General features: G+C 38.5%; 1 protein-coding gene across 17 annotated transcripts in view; it reads right to left on the bottom strand.

Moving 5' to 3' along the window:
* The window catches only part of SEMA6D (semaphorin 6D), a 597,430-nt gene that overhangs the window by 59,983 nt on the left and 514,341 nt on the right, over window positions 1-23,106 (bottom strand). For 15 of the 17 annotated variants that reach the window (XM_047735954.1, XM_047735950.1, XM_047735963.1 and 12 more), the window contains one exon: window positions 6,120-6,211. The exons of the other annotated variants lie outside the window; for them this stretch is intronic. The gene's annotated coding sequence lies outside the window, so the exon portion shown is untranslated. The remainder of the gene's footprint in view (window positions 1-6,119; window positions 6,212-23,106) is intronic. 17 annotated transcript variants of the gene reach the window in all.

The following is a 23,106-nucleotide window of genomic DNA, read 5'->3' as shown; positions in this document are numbered from 1 at the left end:
AGAAGAGCACAGGGTTGAAAACCAGTGTGTCTTGGATAACGCAGCAAATAAAATTATTTAAAACTCACAACTACACTGTCCAAGCTACGTTAAAAACATGTGCTTCAATTTCTAATTCTTTGATAGTTCTTGCCTGTTGCATACAAACTAGTATCAGGAATTCTGTGATAGGGTTTATAGCATATTTTAAACTTCTCTACCTTATATGCATACTATTACCCATATAACTCTTCTGGACTACTTAAAAATAATAATTTTAAAGAACCTATTCAACAGCATGCAAATTTATATTAACATCATCCCCATTGGGTAAGCTACAAATGTTTCAATTAATGGCTAAGGCCATAATGATGGTAACTTTTGCAAAAAAAAAAAATCCTAATCTCTGAATGCTATATACATTAGAGCTATATATTAGAGCTACAGACTTGAATCATTGCTAGAAACCACTAGTGCCACCTATTGGTTTAAAAAAAAAGAATAGGATTCTGGGTAATTTCCATCTTTCAAACAATGCAAGCAAAGATACATTTTTTTCTTTCCTTTCACCTTCCGTGGAGGATGTTTTCTGTTATGGACATTTGATTAATACTGAATATGTTAGAGTCATTTTTAAAAAATGACATTGGTTACGTGCAAAGGAGTGAAGGGTAATAGGTATATGGGGGACAGGAAAGAGGTGACATTCTGGAATAAAAATCAATAGCAAACACTGTTCGCATTCTGCTGTAATTAGAGGAGTTGTCTAAAATTCCCAATGCCTTATTAAACTGTGATGAAGTGGCAAGGGCCAGCAGCACATGGGGAGACACATTTGGCTAACAAGTGTTTAAATCTGAGTCTGGGATATGGTGTCACTGAGTCAGCAATGACACAAACGAGGTAATAGGAGGCAATGCTGTCTCCATTAGCCCCAAGTACTGGAGTTTCATTCATGTTCTAGAAGGAGGCTCAGGAGAAACCTGCTGTTTGTCTAACCTTTCACTGGCTGCACAAAGTGGTCTCCCCAGATCTCTCCGGCCTTCAAAACCAGAACCCATCATCAGTAGACAGTCAGCAAGTAAAAACAGTTAAGGATCATAAATTTTTACAGCAGAATTTTCTTGCTGGGATGGTCCTAGCAACCAAGTTAGAGCTAAACATTATCCATTTTACTTTACTGCAGTCGAGGTTGAGCTCCTCGATGGCTGCTAAAAGTTTGAATTGTGATATGCGCTGAAAAAAAAAATCACTTTGAATTTACATTCTTAAGGACCCCTTTAAAAGAGGAGCCTCAGAGTTTGCCATTGTCTGAATTTGTATTTCAATTATTAAGCGAAGAGAAGAAATTGTTTGGCTAGAAGCCTTTCTGGAAAACCCAGAAAAGGTCCAGAAGGAGTGTTTAGAGGCTTTTAACAGTATCACACACCCATTAAATTAGAATCTTTCCATGTATTATATTCAATGGTTGACTTTTCAAATCATATTGCGTCTGGATCCACATGTGCATTCCGTGTGTACTCTTCTTCTAGAATTCCTGTTTAAAGTATTTGTGAGTTCTTTCACTGTATGAAAATCTTCGGAATTGAGCTCATAAAGCACCCCAATGTGTTCTGAATTTCTCGGTCCTAATTGCAGACTGAAAAGATTCATTTCTCATCACAAATTTTAATTAAGAATTCCAGTTATGCAATCATTTGCTAATGAATAATACCTACTCAGTACCAAAGCATTCTATTAAATATGTTTACCAAGAGTATGTTTTCCAAAGATACTTCCCATGGGTCAGTTCCTCATTTTTAAGTCATCGACCTTATATTTAAAATAGGAGGAAAATATTTATCTCCTATTTTATTGAGATATGTGAGAATTCAGAAGACAAGGATGGCAGCTGGGAATAAATTCATATTAAAGTCAATCAATCATGATTTCAGCTCCTCAGAAATATCAAGATGCTTAATTCTGTGACTTATCTTTGTTTAGATCATTTGGTGAGGCTATTCAATTGCTTATTCCCTGGCTAGGCTATTGTGCTTTTGAAAAAACTACCCCAGGCTACTGATTCCTTCAATATGCTCTTGGTTTCCATGTAATAAGGGAAGAATCAATTTGCTTGTTTTTGACTTATTTGCCAGCTTTTATGTCGATGAACGAAAAACATAAATAAATGAACAAATTACTCATCCCTTTTGATATCAGGTAAGTATGCAGCCTATAGAAGGAGTGTTATTTCTGGGAATTTCAAACAATGTTAATTCTTTCAAGTTAAACCACTTGAAACACAAAAAGGCTGAGGCAGACTACCCGTAAAAATGTTTCTCTAAGAGACCTTGAGTTCCGGGGAACAGAGGACCTTCCAAATCAAAGCAGGACATTACAAAATCTAATCAAGGTGACAAGAAGAGATCCCCAGATAAGAATATAACTAACGTGGGCGAGGGCAGGATCATTCACTCATTCATCCTTACATACGTTCATTTCACAATTTGTTATTAATAGCATCAATCTGCTTTGTGTAAAGCACTGTGCAGAGATAAATGAGATATACCTTGCATTTAGACAGCAACTTAGAGTTTGAAAAGCAGCTTTATCAGTCAGAGTCCTGGCAGGGAACAGATGGCGCATTCAACGTATGTAATTTGGTCTTTAATAAAGGGATTATTTGTAAAGGTGTGGGTAGATTGCAGGGAAACCACAGGGAGAGTTACCCTGGGGCCTGACTACCCCTAGGACTTAAGGAGCCAGAGGAGGTAGCAACTGGCAGAACCTAGAGACATAGAGACAATGTGGGGAAGATCCCCTTGCTTAGAAGTCAATTTCTAGAGGCACAGAGTAGAGGAAGAGGACAGAGGCTGGATCTAGAGGAACAAATGGAAACCCATTATTTAATTTTATTTTGATTCTTACAGAAGAGTAGTGTTAGAAATCCTAACTTTGCAAATGAGAAAACTGAAACTAGATTTGCTTATCATACTTAGTTACATAGCAGAACCAGACCTTGAACTTGAGTCTTCTGAATCTAAATCCCGTGCTTATCAACCTATCTCCTTATTCCCTACCCTTTGGACTTCCTTATGACCCTTATCATATTGAGTTATTAACATGTTTTATCACTTAGTGGACTGAGCTTCTTGAGAGGGAGAACTAGATCATTGTATTTGGTGTATAGAATTGCAGCAGGATAGGAATCCTGGAGACCTCAGATGGATAGAATGGAGAGAATGTGCAACCTAGCTGGAAAGACAGATGTGTAAGGCTAACATCACACATAGCAGAATGCTACAAATGCTAAATCCAGAGGTAGAGGGAAAGGGCTGTAAGTGGACAATAAAGGAGGAATAGGCAACAGTGTGGGTTGTTAAGACTTTATGATGTGGGGTCATATGAGCTGAGCCAAGCGCTATGAAAGACAAGGTCAAAGGTAGAGGACTATAACCAAGTTACTGTGGGCGGAGGGGACAGCAGAAGTAGGAGCAGGTGGGAGGGCATGGTGTAGTTGGGCATGCTTGACATTCCTGGAGGCAAGTAGTCCGAGATGTGGCTGGAAGGACAAGATAGGCTCACAGCATGGAATTTCTGAAGTGGCACTTGCTGGAATTAGAATGTCTCTCTCAGGGTGTTTAGAAGCCATAGATTTTTGAAGAAAAGATGATAGTAATTTAGGCTGTGCTTTTGAGAGACAGTGCTCAAGGCAAAGGGTGGAAGAGCTTGGAGAGGTTTCAGAGTAAGGATGCTAGGGTAGGGGTCAGGGCAGAAGTTGGCTTCAGTGGTATTGGAATCAGTACATACTGGAGACACAACAGTGGGCTGATGTTTGACTGTCAGTGTGGGATGTGGTTTTTATTGGGGACCTAAAACTTATTTTCAATCCAAGTTTCTATAGAGAACATAGTCTTCAAATTCATCTAGGTTTTCTTTGTATGGCCAAATTTAATAAAAGTTAAATTATTTTAAGAGATGGAGACACAGGAAGTGGAGCAGGTTTTCAGGGGGGATAACTGAGTTTGGCCTTGGGTAAGTAGACTTTAAAGTGCTGGCATGGTATCCCTAAAGGGCAAATTAGAAATTGTCATAATAATTACATTAGTGGACAGGGGACACTTTCTATTTTCCAGAGAAACAGCAACATCTAAACGAGCCAAATACAAGGAATAAGGTAAGAGGCAATTCAGTTCTTATCAAATGACCTAGGTTAGCCCTTATGCCCTCTTAAGTCTCACGTGCTCAGAGATGCTCGGGTGAAAAACTTTAATCTTTTGCATTCCTGGAGTGTTTGCTCCAACACAGAAAATGTACACTGGAGAATTACACAATTATTTCCATTTCTCGGCCATGTCCATGCAAACAGTAATAGCAGACCTGGCAATTCATTGTATTTTATCAAATACCTTTTGGGCCGACTGTTCAGTGATATCTGTTCCACCTGACACTTTTATAGAAAATGCTGATGCATACTTTTAAAACTTTTTATGAAAAAATTCAAAATCATTCTTTCAGAATGCTAAGGGAACTTTGATGTTTCTTAAAGTGTATAGATAAGTGTCCAAAAATTAATTGAGTTAAACCGTTATCATTCCATGTAAAATTAGGTATCCCTAAGATCCGATTATCAATATTTGCTACTGAAGTCTAAATGAACTCAGAGAAATAGAGTACCGTGGTTTCTTCTCTCAATTATTTTAAACAATGTGAACATTAGCCATTTGACTTGATTTGCAATGTTAACATGAAATATAGTAGAGAGTGGATCATTTCAGAGTAAGAAATCACATCTTGACAGCCCGGTGATAAAATGCTGTTAACAGTAAAGATTAGATCACTTCCAGTTCTCTCTACAAAAATTTTGGGAAAAAATAGAATATGACTTTATATTCTTCAAGCTTAGTTTTTCTATTTATTTAGAAAAAGAAAGTGAGTGTGAGGCCATGAACATCATGATATTATTTAACAGTTAGAGTGAACTTCAGAGTAACTTCTATCAAGACAACTTATAATGTAATGGTTATAGGATTTGATAAGTTTCTTCACTTATGTTATATAGGTTAAAAACATATAGTGTTCTCTCCCAGTACATAAGGGAGAGAGACAGGAGGGAAGAGGGAGTGGAGGCAGAAAAAAAGTAGAGCGACAAAATGAAAGAAAAGGAAGGTAAATGAGAAATCTAATTAAATTTAACGGCACATTTCCAAGAAAAAGATAAAATCTTTTGCAACATCTGCAGGTTCAGTTTCTGAACTGTAAGCACTTACATTGGCAGGAACTTACTCCCCCCCCTTTTTGTTTTATTATTTGCCGTTAATGGGGGGAGAAATAAAATAGATATAAGTATTTGTTAATTTCACGCAACCCATTTCAAATTACACAGAATCTCATAGAATGTAAGCTTAATTACATAAGCAACCTTTGTATTAAAAACATCACTTTATTACCCTCTATAAACATTTTATGAATCCATTTAGTTTATGGTTAAATTAAGAGGAAATGAAAGGCAGGGATAAACTACAAAGGATTCTTTCCTCATCTTTTAAACTGACTTCATTAGAACCATAATTTAGGGCCAGGTATATCTGAGCAATCCAAGCATAGAGATAGGACAAATCTACACTTGTATTATTCAGTCAAATGTTGAAAAAGTGGTGTTCGGCTTTTGATGAATATTTAATATGCCAGAGAGCTCTCAAGATTCCACTTTAGCTGTGAGATCTGGAGCGGTTTTCAGCAGAGGCTGAATTGCTGATCTGGCCCCCTGAGCTCCCTCTCCACTTTTCTTCCTCTGATATTCCTTAAGTTGCAGAGAGGTAGAAAGATACTGCACCGTGCTGCCTGAACAGTCTCCTATATGTACTGTATAAATGAAGAAGATTAGGAAAAGGACCCTGGACCTGAGGCAGTCCCCACTCTGGAGAAGTACCGTGGTCTTGGTTTGAGGCCACAGGACTCTGACTATCCAGCAAAGGTTTTTGATTCCCTGGTAATGGCCTTAAGCCTCGAGGGCATGACAGAAAGCCAACATTTTTCATATTGCAGCATAGAATTTGGACCCAATTTGAGCCATCTGGACCCTTCCTTGCCTCTTAATCAGCGTAAGTCAATGTGGGACAAGAAACACAGGGCTTTCACAGATGACTGGTCTTACTTACTCCTGCAATTGAGAGGGATTGCGAAAAGCACTGGTTGGGCTGGCCTGTGATTAACCAGTGATTCTCTGGTTCAAGTGGGAAATGGTGAGCTTCTGGAAAAAAAAAAATCAGAAAAAAATAAATTCTAGAACCTCTGTGAAAGATTATTTATTAAGTCATGTATTTTGTTATTCATTTATTTTATTAGGGCAAGTACACAGGTTTTGTTTTGTTTTGTTTTTTGCTTAGCTTTGGTATCCTAACGATTCCAGGTTTCAGTTTCTCTTCTGCAATGCTGAGATAGTTAATAAGAGGTTACTGTTAAGAGTACAGTAACCAATGTTTATGAAAACATTATATAGGTTTTATAGAGTAAAACTGTAAAACCTTACAATAAGATTAGCTATTACCAAAGTTCAGTGGCCGACCTGGTGGCCAGGTAAGAATTGCTTGGGATGCTTTGTTAAATTCTCAGCGTCACACCTGCTTCCTTCCCTTTCTTCCCCATTATGATCTGTCCCTCTAGTGTCCTTCTCTTCTCTCTCACTGAGTATCATTACTTTAGTGATCCCATGTTACACCATGTCTCGTAAGTTCTTCAGCATAATAAAAAGGTGAAAAGTAGCTGCCTTTAAGCACTGAGTGCTAGAAAGCCGTATTTGTATCTCCAGTGCTAAAAACAGTATCTGGAAAATTCATATTTATTGAATGAACAGTTTAAATGATAACGCAGAGATTACTACCAGAAAGGTGCATGTAGTTCTACTACTATACATCTTTAAAAAATTTAAAATACCCCTTAGCTAACACACTGGGGAAAAAAAGAATCTAGAATAGGATAATTCTTCAACATGATCAAAGTGCAAGCCACTCATATCAAAATCCAACAAGTTCCTAGTGGTAAAATACAAGAGTTCTTCTTAAAAAAAAAAAAAAGTCATAGAGGGGCACCTGGGTGGCTCAGTGGGTTAAGCCTCTGCCTTCAGCTCAGGTCATGATCTCAGGGTCCAGGGATCGAGCCCCACATTGGGCTTTCTACTCAGCGGGTAGCCTGCTTCCCCCTCTCTCTCTGCCTCTCTGCCTACCTGTGATCTCTATCTCTGGGTCAAATAAATAAATAAAATCTTTAAAAAACCAACAAACAAAAAAACCACAATGCCACAGTAGGACAGGGAGAAGCATCCAAGTAAACAGAACAGAGTACAGGTATAGACACAAATTTTTATATAAAATTAAATTCATTAATATGCAAATTAAAGTATAAATATGGTAGCATTTCAAGTAACAGAGAAAGGATAAATTCTTAAATAACCAAGCTGAAACAACGGTTGGTTTTTTTGGCGGGGGTGGGGTGGCGATAGAAAGCTAGACTCCTGTTTCATACTTCATTGTCTGCCAAAAAATAAACTTCTAATGGATCATATATCCAAATTTAAAAAGAGGTTATAAAAATGTATAAGTGATTATTTCCACAAACCTAAGATAGTTTCTAAATATGACAGACACAAAACCAAAAATCAGAGTAAAAGACTGATATTTTTCTTATAAAAATCTGAAAATGTATATGCAGTAAAAAATACAATAAAACTTAAGAAGACCAACTAGCAACCATCTGCAATATAAAAAACAAAAGGATTATTATTCTTTTCTAAGCAACAGCTGTACTAAGATGTAATTCACATACTAAAAAGCTCACTCTTTTACAGTATACAATTCAGTGGTTTTTAGTATATTGACAGAATTGTGCATTCATCACCACAATCTATTTCTAGTATGTTCACATCATCCCAAAGAGAAACCCTGTACCCATCAGCAGTCACTCTTTATCCCTTCCTTTCCCTGACCCTGGTAGCCATTGATGTAAACTTTGTCTCCATAGATCCGCCTATTCTGGACATTTCATACATGTGGAATCATACAATATGCAGCCTTTTGTGTCTGTCCTTAGCACAAAGTGTTCAAGACTCATCCATGTTGCATCATGCATTGTTACTTTGATCTTATTATGGCTGAATCATATGCTTTTGTATGGATATACCACATTTTCTTTATCGCTCATCAGCTGATGGACGTTTGGGTTGTTTCTATTTTTTTGGCTATTGTGAATAATATTGCTATGGAAATTTATATACAAGATTTTGCATGGACACATCTTTTCATTTCTTTTGGGCATATACCTAGGAGTGGACTTGCTATGATAACCCTGTCTTTAATTTATTGAAAAACTACCAAACTGTTTCACACATTGGCTGCATAATTTTATATTTCTATTAGCCGTGTATTAAGGTCAATGTCTTTATGTCCTCATCAACACTTGTTACTGTCTGTCTTTTCAATTATAGTCATCTTAGTATGTATAAAGTAACATCTCACTGTGGTATCGTTGTGCATCTTCCTATTGACTAAAGGTGCAGAACATCTTTTCATGAGCTTACTGGCCATATGGGTATTTTCTGAGAACTGTCTACTTAAATTCTTCACTTATTTAAAAAATTGGGTTATTTACCTTTTTTTTTTTACTTTTTTTTTTAATTTTATTTTTTATAAACATATAATATATTTTTATCCCCAGGGGTACAGGTCTGTGAATCGCCAGGTTTACACACTTCACAGCACTCACCATAGCATATACCCTCCCCAATGTCCATAATCCCACCCCCCCTCTCCCAACCCCCTTCCCCCATCAACCCTCAGTTTGTTTTGTGAGATTAAGAGTCACTTATGGTTTGTCTCCCTCCCAATCCCATCTTGTTTCATTTACTCTTCTCCTACACCCTTAACCCCCCATGTTGCATCTCCTCTCCCTCATATCAGGGAGATCATATGATAGTTGTCTTTCTCCAATTGACTTATTTCGCTAAGCATGATACCCTCTAGTTCCATCCACGTCATCGCAAATGGCAAGATTTCATTTCTTTTGATGGCTGCATAGTATTCCATTGTGTATATACACCACATCTTCTTTATCCATTCATCTGTTGATGGACATCTAGGTTCTTTCCATAGTTTGACTATTGTAGACATTGCTGCTATAAACATTCGGGTGTACGTGCCCCTTCGGATCACTACGTTTGTATCTTTAGGGTAAATACCCAGCAGTGCAATCACTGGGTCATAGGGTAGTTCTATTTTCAACATTCTGAGGAACCTCCATGCTGTTTTCCAGAGTGGTTGCACCAGCTTGCATTCCCACCAACAGTGTAGGAGGGTTCCCCTTTCTCCACATCCTCGCCAGCATCTGTCATTTCCTGACTTGTTAATTTTAGCCATTCTGACTGGTGTGGGGTGATATCTCGTTGTGGTTTTGATTTGTATTTCCCTGATACCGAGTGATTGGAGCACGTTTTCATGTGTCTGTTGGCCATCTGGATGTCTTCTTTGCAGAAATGTCTGTTCATGTCTTCTGCCCATTTCTTCATTGGATTATTTGTTCTTTGGGTGTTGAGTTTGCTAAGTTCTTTATAGATTTTGGACACTAGCCCTTTATCTGATATGTCGTTTGCAAATATCTTCTCCCATTCTGTCAGTTGTCTTTTAGTTTTGGTTTTCTTAACTGTTTCCTTTGCTGTGCAAAAGCTTTTGATTTTGATGAAATCCCAATAGTTCATTTTTGCCCTTGCTTCCCTTGCCTTTGGCGATGTTCCTAGGAAGATGTTGCTGTGGCTAAGGTCGAAGAGGTTGCTGTCTGTGTTCTCCTCAAGGATTTTGATGGATTCCTTTCTCACATTGAGGTACTTCATCCATTTTGAGTCTATTCTCGTGTGTGGTGTAAGGAAATGATCCAATTTCTTTTTTCTGCATGTGGCTGTCCAGTTTTCCCAATACCATTTATTGAAGAGGCTGTCTTTTTTCCATTGGACATTCTTTCCTGCCTTGTCGAAGATTAGTTGACCATAGAGTTGAGGGTCTATTTCTGGGCTCTCTATTCTGTTCCATTGATCTATGTGTCTGTTTTTGTGCCAGTACCATGCTGTCTTGATGATGACAGCTTTGTAATAGAGCTTGAAGTCCGGGATTGTGAAGCCACCAACTTTGGCTTTCTTTTTCAATATTCCTTTGGCTATTTGAGGTCTTTTCTGGTTCCATATAAATTTTAGGATTATTTGTTCAATTTCTTTGAAAAAAATGGATGGTACTTTGATAGGAATTGCATTAAATGTGTAGATTGCTTTAGGTAGCATAGACATTTTCACAATATTTATTCTTCCAATCCAGGAGCATGGAACATTTTTCCATTTCTTTGTGTCTTCCTCAATTTCTTTCATGAGTACGTTATAGTTTTCTGAGTATAGATTCTTAACCTCTTTGGTTAGGTTTATTCCTAGGTATCTTATAGTTTTGGGTGCAATTGTAAATGGGATGGACTCCTTAATTTCTCTTTCTTCTGTCTTGTTGTTGGTGTAGAGAAATGCAACTGATTTCTGTGCATTGATTTTATATCCTGACACTTTACTGAATTCCTGTGCAAGTTCTAGCAGTTTTGGAGTGGAGTCTTTTGGGTTTTCCACATATAGTATCATATCATCTGCGAAGAGTGATAGTTTGATTTCTTCTTTGCCAATTTGGATGCCTATAATTTCCTTTTGTTGTCTGATTGCTGAGGCTAGGACTTCTAGTACTATGTTGAATAGCAGTGGTGATAACGGACATCCCTGCCTTGTTCCTGACCTTAGCGGAAAAGCTTTCAGTTTTCCTCCATTGAGAATGATATTTGCAGTGGGTTTTTCAACGATGGCTTTGATAATATTGAGATATGTGCCCTCTATACCTACACTTTGAAGAGTTTTGATGAGGAAGGGATGCTGTACTTTGTCAAATGTTTTTTCAGCATCTATGGAGAGTATCATATGGTTCTTGTTCTTTCTTTTATTAATGTGTTGTATCACATTGATTGATTTGCGGATGTTGAACCGACCTTGCAGCCCTGGAATAAATCCCACTTGGTCGTGGTGAATAATCCTTTTAATGTAGTGCTGAATCCTATTGGCTAGTATTTTGGTGAGAATTTTTGCATCTGTGTTCATCAAGGATATTGGTCTGTAGTTCTCTTTTTTGATGGGATCCTTGTCTGGTTTTGGGATTAAGGTGATGCTGGCCTCATCAAATGAGTTTGGAAGTTTTCCTTCCATTTCTATTTTTTGGGACAGTTTCAGGAGAATAGGAATTAGTTCTTCTTTAAATGTTTGGTAGAATTCCCCTGGGAAGCCGTCTGGCCCTGGGCTTTTGTTTGTTTGGAGATTTTTAATGACTGTTTCAATCTCCTTACTGGTTTGGGTCTGTTCAGGCTTTCTATTTCTTTCTGGTTCAGTTGTGGTAGTTTATATGTCTCTAGGAATGCATCCATTTCTTCCAGATTGTCAAATTTGTTGGCATAGAGTTGCTCATAGTATGTTCTTATAATTGTCTGTATTTCTTTGGTGTTCGTTGTGATCTCTCCTCTTTCATTCATGATTTTATTTATTTGGGTCCTTTCTCTTTTCTTTTTGATAAGTCTGGCCAGGGGTTTATCAATCTTATTAATTCTTTCAAAGAACCAGCTCCTAGTTTCGTTGATCTGTTCTATTGTTGTTTTGGTTTCTATTTCATTGATTTCTGCTCTGATCTTTATGATTTCTCTTCTCCTGCTGGGTTTAGGCTTTCTTTCTTGTTCTTTCTCCAGCTCCTTTAGGTGTAGGGTTAGGTTGTGTACTTGAGACTTTTCTTGTTTCTTGAGAAAGGCTTGTGCCGCTATATATTTTCCTCTCAGGACTGCCTTTGTTTTGTCCCACAGATTTTGAACCATTGTGTTTTCATTATTATTTGTTTCCATGAATTTTTTCAATTCTTCTTTAATTTCCTGGTTGACCCATTCATTCTTTAGAAGGATGCTGTTTAGTCTCTATGTATTTGGGTTCTTTCCAAATTTCCTCTTGTGATTGAGTTCTAGCTTCAGAGCAATGTGGTCTGAAAATATGCAAGGAATGATCCCAATCTTTTGATACCAGTTGAGACCTGATTTAAGACCGAGGATGTGATCTATTCTGGAGAATGTTCCATGTGCACTAGAGAAGAATGTGTATTCTCTTGCTTTGGGATGAAATGTTCTGAATATATCTGTGATGTCTATCTGGTCCAGTGTGTCATTTAAGGCCTTTATTTCCTTGTTGATCTTTTGCTTGGATGATCTGTCCATTTCATTGAGGGGAGTGTTAAAGTCCCCTACTATTATTGTATTATTGGTTATGTGTTTCTTTGATTTTGTTATTAATTGGTTTATATAGTTGGCTGCTCCCACATTAGGGGCATAGATATTTAAAATTGTTAGATCTTCTTGTCGGACAGTTCCTTTGAGTATGATATAGTGTCCTTCCTCATCTCTTATTATAGTCTTTGGCTTAAAATCTAATTGATCTGATATAAGGATTGCCACTCCTGCTTTCTTCTGATGTCCATTAGCATGGTAAATTCTTTTCCACCCCCTCACTTTAAATCTGGAGGTGTCTTCGGGTTTAAGATGAGTTTCTTGTAGGCAACATATAGATGGGTTTTGTTTTTTTATCCATTCTGATACCCTGTGTCTTTTGATTGGGGCATTTAGCCCATTAACATTCAGGGTAACTATTGAGAGATATGAATTTAGTACCATTGTATTGCCTGTAAGGTGACTGTTATTGTATATTGTCTCTGTTACTTTCTGATCTACTACTTTTAGGGTCTCTCTTTGCTTAGAGGAGGACCCCTTTCAATATTTCCTGTAGAGCTGGTTTGGTGTTTGCAAATTCTTTCAGTTTTTGTTTGTCCTGGAAGCTTTTAATCTCTCCTTCTATTTTCAATGATAGCCTAGCTGGATATAGTATTCTTGGCTGCATGTTTTTCTCATTTAGTGCTCTGAATATATCATGCCCATTCTTTCTGGCTTGCCAGGTCTCTGTGGATAAGTCCACTGCCAATCTAATATTTTTACCATTGTATGTTACAGACTTCTTTTCCCGGGCTGCTTTCAGGATTTTTCTCTTTGTCGCTAAGACTTGTAAATTTTACTATTACGTGACGGGGTGTGGACATATTCTTATTGATTTTGAGGGGGGTTCTCTGAACCTCCTGGATTTTGATGCTTGTTCCCTTTGCCATATTGGGGAATTTCTCTCCAATAGTCCTCTCCAATATACCTTCTGCTCCCCTCTCTCTTTCTTCTTCTTCTGGAATCCGAATTATTCTAATGTTGTTCATCTTATGGTGTCACTTATCTCTCGAATTCTCCCCTCATGGTCCAGTAGCTGTTTGTCCCTCTTTTGCTCAGCTTCTTTATTCTCTGTCATTTGGTCTTCTATATCGCTAATTCTTTCTTCTGCCTCATTTATCCTAGCAGTGAGAGCCTCCATTTTTCATTATACCTCATTAATAGCTTTTTTTATTTCAACTTGGTTAGATTTTAGTTCTTTTATATCTCTAGAAAGGGCTTTTATATCTCCCGAGAGGGTTTCTCTAATATCTTCCATGCCTTTTTCGAGCCCGGCTAGAACCTTGAGAATCGTCATTCTGAACTCTAGATCTGACATATTACCAATGTCTGTATTGATTAGGCCCCTAGCCTTTGGTACTGCCTCTTGTTCTTTTTTTTTGTGGTGGATTTTTCCGTCTTGTCATTTTGTCCAGATAAGAGTACATGAAGGAGCAAGTAAAATACTAAAAGGGTGGCAACAACCCCAGGAAAATATGCTTTAACCAAATCAGAGGAGATCCCAAATCATGAGGGGGGAGAAAGGGGATAAAAAGAGGTTCAGAAAGAAAAAAAAAGAAAGAAACAATTAAAAAAAGAAAATGAATAAAGAAAAAAATATAAAAAAGAAAAATACATATATATATTAGATAAACTAGTTTAAAAACATTAAAAAAGAAAAGGGTAAAAGTTAAAAAAATTTGGCAGAAGAAGAGAAAAAAAAATTGAAAAAGAAAAAAAAATTAAATTAACTGCAAGGCTAAAGAATCATGGGGAGAAAGCCATGAGTTCCGTGCTTTGCTTTCTCCTCCTCTGGAATTCCGATGCTCTCCTTGGTATTGAAACTGCACTCCTTGGTAGGTGAACTTGGTCCTGGCTGGGTTTCTTGTTGCTCTTCTGGGGGAGGGGACTGTTGTAGTGATTCTCAAGCGTCTTTGCCCCAGGCGGAGTTGCACCGCCCTTACCAGGGGCCGGGCTGAGTAATCCGCTCGGGTTTGCTTTCGGGAGCTTTTGTTCCCTGAGCACTTTCCATAGAGTTCCGGAGGGCGGGAATGAAGATGGCGGCTTCCCAGTCTCCGGCCCGGAGGAGAACAGCGCCCTCAGAGAACAGTGCGCCCTCAGAGAACAGCGCCCAATTACTCCCGTCACCCTGCCTCCGGCCGCGCTCCGAGCTGACTGAGCCTGCGACCGGTTCAAGGTAACCCCAAGCTGAGAGTCACTCCTCCGCTCTGTCTCTGTAGCCGGCTTCCCCGTTCTAATACCTGTAAGCTCTGCGACACTCAGACACCCCTGATCCTTCTGTGACCCTGCGGGACCTGAGGCCACACTGACCGCGCGTGGGCTTCACCCCGGTTAAGCCTCTGGAGCGATGTCCTTCAGTGGAACAGACTTTTTAAAAGTCCTGATTTTGTGCTCCGTTGCTCTGCCGCTCGCCGGGAGCCGGCCCCTCCCCCCGTGGTCTGTCTTCCCGTCACTTTGGATTCACTTCTCCGCCAGTCCTACCTTTCAGAAAGTGGTTGATTTTCTGTTTCTAGAGTTGCTGTTCTTCTTCTCTTCGATCTCCCGTTGGATTTGTAGGTGATAACCTATCTAGCTGATCTCCTGCTACCTGAGGTAGTCTCAGGCTGCTACTTCTCCGCCATCTTGACTCAATCCTATTTACCTTTTTATTACTGAATCATAAGAGGTCTTTCTATATTATAGGCAAAAGTCCTTTATCAGATATACGATCTGCAAATGTTTTCTCTCATTCTGTGGGTTGTCTTTTCACATTCTGGATGGTGTCCTCTGGAGCACAAAAGTTTAAAAATTCTGACAAAGCCCAATTTATCTATTTTGTTGATTGTGAATTTGGTGTAATATCTAAGAAACCACTGCTTAATTCAAGATCATGAGGCTTTACTCCTATATCCTCTTCTAAGAATACAATAGTTTTAGCTTTTACATGTAAAGCTATGATCTATTTTGAGTTAATTTTATATGGTTTGAGGTAAGGATCCACATTCATTATAGTGCATGTAAAAAAATATTATCTTAATGTTTTAAGTGCACTTCAATAAGAAATACTGCAAATATGCCAATAATAAAATGGACAAATGATATTGAGCAGGTAATTTCAATCAATTAAAAAGATATCAGCTTCAAAAAGTAATCAAAATGTAAATTAAAACAATAAGTTATCATTTATAGTTAGTTAGTTTAGCCTTAATTAGAGAGACTAGTAAAATCCAATGTTGAGGACGTATGGGGACATATACTTCCTTGTATTTATTGATGGGAGCAGTTTGGCACCATGTATCTGAATGTAAGATGTACTTTCCTTTCAACCAGAAGGTCCATCTCTGTAAATTAATTCTTTAAAAAAGAACTAGACTACTGTACATACTTAGGACTATTTATGACAGCAATAAATTTCAAACTACCTAGATATCGATCATTAGAGGACTATTTAAATTATGGTATATTCAATCAGGGGAATACTACACAGCTGTTGAAAGGGACATTAATATTTTGTGCATAGAAATACACCTACTACATACTAACAGATAAAGGTAGACTATAGAACAGTTTATTTCATATGCTTTCATATTTTAAAAACAAAACCCAAATGAAGGATATGTGTGAATATAAATAAAAGTCTTTAAAATCCCTATGATTTCAAAATAGGTAATTTACTTTCTTCTTCACATCTCCATGTACTATCAGAAATTTTTTTCTTCTTATCAAGAAGGAATTAATTTCATTTGCAGAGAAAAGTTAATTGTTTTTTAAAAAATCTAGAAACTTTTAAAACTTTCAGTATGTTTCCACATTTGGTGCATATACACACACAAGCCTGCCCCATCTTCCTACCTTTCCAGAAAAGACAGAGAGAAAAAACTGGGGCATTATTTAGTATTGGACCCAAATGTTCTTTACATCTCCATTATTGATTTGTATATTTCAGGGAGAGCTTTTCTCCTCCCAGAGTTATCTAGATAATTGTATTAATTTTCCACTTTCCCTTCTGAAATGTAAGTTCCCAGCCCTCATTTTTCCCTGCAGGAAGTTTCTGGAAAGGCTCACAAGGTGAGTTGCTTCATGATGGGTTCTTTTCTCTTTTTCCATAGGAACAGTGGTATATATGAAAGTTCACAGAGCTGATCAAAATGCATCATGTTATTGATATTACAACATAAATAGCAGCTTTACCTTAGCCAATGTCGAACTTTCAAATATGCAAATAGGATCCTTTACATTTGCTTTAAATAAAATTATATTTCATGTCCTATTCAAAAAATTTGAATATATTTTTATTGATTATACAAAGAGCCCCCAAAACTATAAAACAAATGTATAGCCTATAAAAATACAATTCCACCATGCTATAAATTACAGTGAGCTAAAGCTAATGGGCTAGCTAGAGGAAACATTAAACACTTGACTAACAATATGTACATGGGCTTTAGAGCTTAGAAATTCTTTCAGAGAATGTTTCAATAGGTTGCCTTTTTTGAAAAAGCTGTATATGGAAATTTGAAATAAGAATGTTTTTATTAGTAATAAATTCATGGAATATATTCAAAACTTTTCCACCTGTCCTTTTCTTTACACACACACACACACACACACACACACTGTATCATAATCATTTCTGGGGGGCATTTGTGATTATTCAGCTACAAGAAGGGGACTGGAAAGTAGGAATATCTTAAATTGGGTTTTCTAGCCTTTCCTCTGTTTTCTTTTCTTCCCCAAATATTTCCCTTCCTTTGCTACTGAATTGATGCTAAACACAAGAGAACAATTTAAGCAACTTGTTTAGGCCTGACTTGGAGGGACAGCCACTATTCTCTGTGCCTGATAGCTTGTATTTCCAGGATTCCATTTGTTGACCTTTTTTAGAGATACTTTGGTATAGTGGAAAGAGCACTGCATAGAGACAAATAAAGCCAGGTTTATGTACCAATTCTGTTCCTTAATAGCTGTTGGAAAATTTATTTTAATAAGTTTTAATTTCCTCATGTATAAAATAGGAATATCAATCCTCATAGGGTTATTAAACACCTAAATGAGATAGCATTGGTAAAGCACTTAGCATAATGGTTGGCACACAGTAGGCTTGCGATAAATATTAGGTCTTGTGTTATTTTACGTAAATTGTATGATTACACGGAGGTTAGTTTCAGAGAGGAAATACAGGTGCTAAGTGAACAGTGTTGAATAAAACTAAATTAAAGTTCTTTGTAAATCTGGCATAGGCTGATCCTTCACATCTTCACAGGGCTGGGCACAGGGTAGATCCTCAATAAATTATATAGATAGGATAGAAAAGCAATTTAGGGATTACTCTTTTTTCACGTCCTCCCTCTTTTTTAATCATAGTCACTTCCCTTTTGCCAGTCTTTGCTCTCACAGCCACTTTAAAATTTTAGTTTATTATACAGTGGAGAATGTTACAGCTACTACTGTGGGGCAGAACCGCACCATTAGGGACCTAGTTAGTCTCTGGTTTATAGGAGGCAAGTAAGTGTAATATATTGTGTCAACTCTGCTAGGTAGTGACTGCATGGGCTACTGTGTTGCCAAAACAATGAGGCTACGAGGACGCGTGGGGAAGAACACTGACTGATGAGTTATGCCTGCCATGGGCACAGCAGTATGGACTAGACACCTCTGCACCATCTACTTTTATTTCATATTTGGGAACCAGCTACGCTGGAGGAAAAAAAAAATGGTGGAAGGGAAAAAGTAACAGGTGATTTCCAGACAGGAAGGGAACAATCAAATTTACAAATATTTCTCATTTAGTGGACACATTTTTAGGTCCCATCTACATCAAAAATGTTTTCATTTCCCTCTTGAGAAGTTTTCCTTGTTAGGAAGATTTTAGTAGCCATACCCTGAGAAAGTCTTCAGAGAGTTTTAGTTTAACTGCTAGAGGTTTTGCCATAGAAGCAAAAAGCATTTATAAAATTCTGTTCTTGCCATTGGAGAGTTTGATCATTTGGTATGTTAAATAATATCTAAGCTTACACAGGCCCTCTTTCTCTCATTTTCTCATTTATTCCATTGGTTACATAGAGGCAGAGCATGTAAAAGAGTTTGCAGTTGAATGTTTATTGACCAAGCCCCCACTTTGCCATAAGCACTGTTCAAATATTAAATTTCATGGATTATGCAAAGCATATGTAATCCCAAAGGGATCTTACCAAACCCATATTTTAATAATGGAAAGTATCTATTTCGAGACAAATAAAAAAAGTGCACATAGTTCCTACAAGCATATATTAAAGATCAAGGGATTTCTGATAGAATAAACTCAAAATTGAACAGATTCTAAAGATCATCTGTGATCAAGTCTTCTATTCTACTGGTGGGAAAACTGAGGCCCAGGGAAGTTAGTGATCCTTTGGTCTTAGTGAGTTAGGTAAGCACCATGTTGAAATGGAATCCAAGTCTCTTGACACTCAATCATAGCATTTTCTACCAAATGTCATTGCCCCTGAAAAGAGCTGTGTCAGAAATAAGATGATAAGGATGTGTATTCAGGATGATGTTAGGGGGCTTATGTAATGGAAGGGGTAGGTAGGTTGAGGTGGAAAAATGAGGAAGATTTAAACAGCAACAGACATAGAATTGGATTAATTAGGATCAATCTCAAATCAGCAGAGCTTCTCAATATAGGAAGAGAGATTTTGAAGGAGATTAATGGACAATTGAAAAACAATGAACTAAAGGAGTTTTGGAGTCTGAATCCTAACAAATGTAGTTTATTGGAGTATTATCTGAAAGCAATTCAATGTTTGAAGGAAAAATAGAATCAACCTTGGAATCCGATGAGTATCAGTCAATAACCAATCAATGAGGAAAACAAATGCCACAACATCTGCTGGTGGGAGAAGAGAAGAGGCAAGAGGTCAAGATTGCAACCAAGCCCTACGTGGGCATTCTGGATATCCTGAGCTGTACTTATGGGGAGTTCAGGGAGGGGAGTGAGGCAGGACTGGCTCTTTTTCAGGGAGCAGGATAACCGCTAACCCTCAGAATGCAGATCAGGATACCCTGTGCACACACATGCCTTCCTGTGCTTCTCTGCTCTGGCAGTGAGGAGAGATATGCAGGTCTCTCCACACCCTGTTCCCTTGATTCTAGCAAGTTCACAGATACACATTGCCCTTGCCTTTCCTGGACGAGAAGAACACAGCTGACAGACCCTAGTACATTCTTTAAAGCCTGGGCCTGGTGTGAAAGGGAGAGGAGCAATAAAGACACCCTTTTCTCTATGTGATAATTGGATAATCTTACAAAAGCTTATCAGACACTTATGAGGTGACAAGCATACCATTATAGTAATAGGGGTCTGGGTAGGACTTACACGATGATGAGGATTACAGTGATAATAATAATAATAGCAGTTTTCCATGTGTTGAGTCCCTACTGTGTCAAGTACTTAATTGGGTACTTTAAAAATATTAATCTTTATAGTAAATGAGGTATGCGTTATAATCACCAGGAATGTATGTATATCCATGAAATGTGCAAGCAGTCCCTAGGGCAGTGGCTCAATGCCAGGTCTATCACTACCTGTGTGAATGGAGGATGGAACTGAACTCTTGGAGCCTCAGTTTATGTGCAAAATGGGAGCATTAATTCCCACATGGCAGGGTTGTTGCTGAAGTGCCTTTCACAGTACTTGGCCTCTAAGAAGCTATAGAGCAGATGTCAGATCCTTTCCACAGCCTTCACCTTTTCTTTTCACCTTGGCAGAGAGAGAAGTCACTAGGCGCTTTTGCCAATTTTCTCACCACAGTGAACCCCTCTTGCTTCCCCCTCCCAGCCCTGCTTCTAAAAATAGCTGCTGAGAGTTGTAAACCCGAGAGTAATGTCTTAAGTGTGTTGTTCAGGCTGAGAGAAACCCCTGGAAGTCTCTCCTCCCTCTTGAGCTTCGCAAGAGACCTTGTTCCTCAGGAGACTTACAGAATTTCAGGGTCACACAACTTGGATTTCTAGGGATGGAGGGAGAATGCAGAACGTCCAACCAGCCCTTGGAGTGGATAGATATAACCTGGTGAATTTGAAGACGGAGTTCTCTAAAGAGACTCGGACTGAAAAACAAGTTTTTAGGTCCCTAATAAAAACCCGGAAAAAGTGGAGTTCAGATCACTCTCTGAATGCCTCATCAGCTGATATCCAAGAAGCATATTGGAGACTTCTCTTGTACTATGGAAACTTATATATCTTAAGGGGTAGAGGAGAGGATTAAACAGCAGAGATGTGGATGCACATTGGTCAATATGGGTTTTTTTTTTTTCTTGCAACAAATGTTTGCAAATGTGTACTAAAATGACAAAGGACCTAACAACGCATTACTGAAACCCATGCTTACTGGATATACTGATGGCTTACTGGTTACAAAAATGTCAGCTTAGTTTATCACAGATCAATAACTCATTACATGCTCGAGAATATACACAATACAAGATGGATCAGCTTGCTGTCACATCCAGCCATTCAAATCCCACACCAATATGGACCTTTTTAGTCATGTGACTCTTCCTGTTTCCTTCCTACACTCTACCAGCTTTGGGAATTAAAATACATTTTATATTTTGTTAGATAGTAAAATAATTAAAAATATATTTTGCTTTCATTTGGAAAATTTGACGGCTGAAGGAATTAGCAGATGATAAAAAACAAAATCTTCATTTAACAAGACCTATAAATGCGTGTGTGTGTGCATGCACACATGTGTGCACACAATACCTCTCTTTCCCAATTAGAAGTTGTCAGGGCTTCCATAATTCAAATTAGCAAATCTATTCCAGTTGATTTTAGCAGAGACCATTCCTGGTACATGGTAAGAGAATGAAGATATCCAAACTGTCCCTACATTGTCTACACCTGCAATGTACCGGGGCCTGAAATACAGCTTCATGGAAGGGAACATAATTTACATGGCCATGCTAGCAAGATTCTTAAAGTCCAATAGGAACAGGAACACATTACCTTTTTCTTCCTTTCTCCACTTGAAAAAGTAGAATCTAGGTTTGGCATTGGTATTACAGATCAGTTTGAGTCCACAGAAGTCTGATTTCCATTTGGCCACAAATGAGGAATTTCATTAAGAGGGCCCACCAAATCAGCATTGAGAACCTGGTGACCAGGCAATCTGCTTATCTGTGTAACGTAGGCTGGAAGCCCTGGGGGCATATGTTAGGCACAGTGTTGTCATTCAAGAAATAAATAGTGAACATTAACTTAATTTTTGCCTAAGGCAATACCTTGCTCAAGTCTATCATGTTTGGGGCTCTGGATCCTCTCCCTGTTACCTACCAGCAGACATCACTACTATCTCAGTAGTTGTAACACACATTCTAATTGGACACAGATGTATTTTATTTTATTTTGTTGTTGTTGACACAGACGTATTTTAATTACCAACCTTCTCTGCCATGACTTTTCATCTTTGTCCCTTTAACATAAAAATGAGTCTGATTTGAGAAAAGCTGCTGTATTCTTCCTGTGCTCTGCGGCAAAAAATAACTTGCAGTTGACTGGCCACAACAGACACATGCGTTGATCTTTTCACAGCTGGGTTGTTTGTATTCATGTGAGCCTAGGAAAAATATTGCCATTTGTATCAGGTGAGTGAACGCACAGCTCCACTACAGGCCGGTAAGCCTCAGCATGGAGATTGATGGCCACAAGCAGGAGGCTTTGGTTTCTCCCAAGCAGCCCCTAACTCAGCTGGAGGGGGCATGTGGCAGGATGGGAGAGGCCTTTCCCTGCTTATTTTGCAATTAAGAAAGGGCAAACCTCTCTCTTCTAAATTCATAGTTTGGTGGGTTGGAGGTGGAGAGGAGGGGTGTCAAGTTCCTAAACTGGGATCTTTGGACACTAGGATATCCATGGACCAGACAGGTAGACTATGAACTCTGATAGTAAACAAAAAATTTAGGGCACATGTACATTGTGTGTGTGTGTGTGTGTGTGTAAAGTGTCCACCACTTTCAGAGTCTCAGGAGCTTCCAACATGTAAAACCTCAATGTCCTCCTAGACCAGCATTTTCAAACATGACCACGCATCAGCACCATCTTTAGGGGTTGTTAAAACAGTGATCGTGGAACCCCAGCCCAAGAGTTTCTGATTCAGTAGGTCTGCTGTGGGCCTTGAGAATCTGCATTTCTCACAATTTTCCGGGTGACTCTGATGCAGCTGGTCTGGGGACCAAACTTTGAGGCAACACTAAACTGAAAGAAGGCAAGGTTTCCAAACCTCTCTGCACACTGGAATCACTGGGGGGAGCTTTTAAAAAGATACCAAGTTGTAGACTCTGCTCCTAGAAATTCTAATTTGATTGATCTGGGGAGCCCAGGCATTTTTTTTTCCCCCAAATTCTCCAGGTAGTTCCAATAATGCGAGGCAGGGCTGTGAATCACTGCCTCAGAGCAACAGGGGAGTTGTGGTGATAGCAGGAGAGGGAATGTTTTGAGATAAAAGATCCCTTTCACTTTCAATGATGTAGCCTTCTGATTTTTTTCTTCCATCTCAGGTGATAAATAATTGCATGAGTTTGCTAGGGCGGCTGGACAAAGAGCCACAGACTGGGTGGTTTTCACAACAGTAATTTATTGTCTTAGTTCTGCAGACTAGAAATCCCAAATCAAGATGTCTGTGGGGTTAGTTCCTTCTGAGGCCTGGAAAGGAGATCCCCAGGTTCCAATGTCTCTCCTTAGCTTGTACGTGGCAGTCTTTTTCCTGTGTCTATTCCAATAGTCTTCCCTCTGTGCACATGTTCAAATTCACCCTTTTTATAAAGCTGCCAG

Source organism: Lutra lutra, chromosome 7, assembly GCF_902655055.1.
Source record: "Lutra lutra chromosome 7, mLutLut1.2, whole genome shotgun sequence".
NCBI classification, from domain to species: domain Eukaryota; kingdom Metazoa; phylum Chordata; class Mammalia; order Carnivora; family Mustelidae; genus Lutra; species Lutra lutra.
Note: the sequence above shows the minus strand (reverse complement) of the source record. Positions and strands in the feature narration are given on the sequence as shown.